Genomic DNA, 2219 nt, shown 5'->3' on the forward strand with positions numbered 1-2219 from the left:
CCCCCACACACACACACGAAAAAGACCCCCTCATCCAAACCACTACAATTTTGGGATGCACCTATAGCATGACATTTATTAGGAATAAAGGCTTCTGAGTTCTGGTACATTTCTGCGTAAATGCGTGAAATGCATTATGCGTGCATTATGTTTACCGCTATGCGGTATCTAGTTTATAAATCACCTTTAAGGACAACCAAGGACACTGTACAATAGAAAAGAAACAACTGTAAATACATAGAGTGATAGGGTAATGCGGCAGAAACATAGAAATGAGGAGTACAAAACAGTCATGTCATGAAATTCAAAAAATGGATAAGTCAAACAATAGGTTTGTGGGGGAGAAACAGAAATGAGGACCACAAAACAGTCATAGATTGAGGTACAATTGGAGTTAACAGAAGGCTAATCTGAAAAGATGTCTTCAGGCTAGTCTTAAACAGGGAGAGAGAGATTATATTGCATAATCCGTGGGGTAGTGAGTTCCAGAGCTGCAGAGCAGAGTGGCTGAAAGCTCTGCTCCCCGTGGTGCTGAGGCGGGCAAGGGGTATTGAGAGTTGGAGGGAGGAGGCAGATCTTAAAGGACATCAGCTCTTTTACAATATCCGTACTCTTTTCAGTATCATTTATTCTCATGAGAAGACGAACTCACCAGAAGTCGTAATCTCAGTTGATACAGAAAAGGCCTTTGATAGGGTGGAATGGGATTATCTTTTTGCAGTTCTAGCTAAATTTGGATTCAGAAATGGGTTTATATCATGGGTTCATTTGCTTTACACTTTACCGTTTGCCAGTGTTACTACAGGGAAACATCTAAAAATCACTGCTTTAAATGTTGACCAACACCTCAAGAGCTTCTCTGAGCTTGATGAGACATTTTCAAAACATAATATTGACTCAGTTTTATGTTTTTTCGTATTGCCTCTGAAAGCAATTGATTCTTTGCCATTTATTTGTAAATAATAAATCATATAACATGTATTAAAGCAGTGATTCTCAACCCTAGTCCTCAAGGACTTCTTTCCTGCATTGTTTAGATGTTTCCCTGATTTGGCACACCTGGTTTGAATGAAGCATTGATTAACAATCTTCTGAAGACCTGTTGAATAGCAGAGAAACAAGTAAAACATGCTGGATAGGGGTACTTGAGGACCAGGATTGGGAACCACTGGAATAGGGGGTTTCCTCAAGGATGCCCGCTGTCTCCTCTTTTATTTGCTCTCGCAATTGAACCCTTCTCTTTATACTTAAAAACATCTAATATTTTTAATGGAATAACCCGTGTGCACAAGGAGTTTAAATTATCTTTATATGCTGACAACTTATTATTGGATGTTTTAGATCCTTTTAAAACCATCCCACCTATACTTTCATTTTTAATAGATTTGGGTCTTTTTCTGGGTTAACATTGCTAAGAGTGAATGTTTCCCTGTCAAGACATTATAGATAAATCTCTTGCAATCTGACATCCCCTTTAAATTAAGTCCCTCTGGATTTAGATATCTAGGGGTTTATGTAACTAAGACCTGGAAATCCCTCTTCCCTGCTAACTTTCTCCCATTATTGGCTAAGGTCAAGGCAGATTTTTTAAGATGGCGCTCCCTTACCCTAACCTTAAAGCTGCTGTATGTATCTTGAAAACCCAAAAACTTAGAAAAATTTTGAACAGATACAACCTTGTAGTCCCTCCCCCCTGCTCTCAGCTCCCCTTCCTAAGCTCCTCCCCCACAGCAGGGCCCAGAGTCGGGAGCGTGCACGCTTCTAAATAGGAGGTGAGCCACCATAACACACAGAGCTCAGAGCTAAGCTGCCGTCACAGGTAAGAACAAACCATCAACAATATATTTTTAACTATCATGTCTTGCCCATACTTTATCTACACAAGTGCTCCTTTTGTCATAAGGTTACATGTAAATTATGTTAGTTACAGTTTAGGATTTCAGCAACATGACAAGCCTGTGTATTCGTATTTTTCAGCTCTTGCTTTGCAGTGTGACATTTTATCTTTATGCTACGCAGCTAGTTTTTGACAGTCAATCATCATCTACCAGCTGACGGACAGGGAAGCTGTACTGGAGCATCACGCAGGTCACGTGGGAGACCCAGCAGAGTGGGTTCAGCTTCTGATGACCTCAGCAGAGGACATCTGCATCTCAACCCTACCTTCCACACATCAAACTATGTATTCTGCAGGCAGGAGTCTTGTTTCTGGCCAGGAG

The sequence above is a fragment of the Austrofundulus limnaeus genome, unplaced genomic scaffold (assembly GCF_001266775.1).
Source record: "Austrofundulus limnaeus strain Quisiro unplaced genomic scaffold, Austrofundulus_limnaeus-1.0 Scaffold1329, whole genome shotgun sequence".
NCBI lineage: Eukaryota > Metazoa > Chordata > Actinopteri > Cyprinodontiformes > Rivulidae > Austrofundulus > Austrofundulus limnaeus.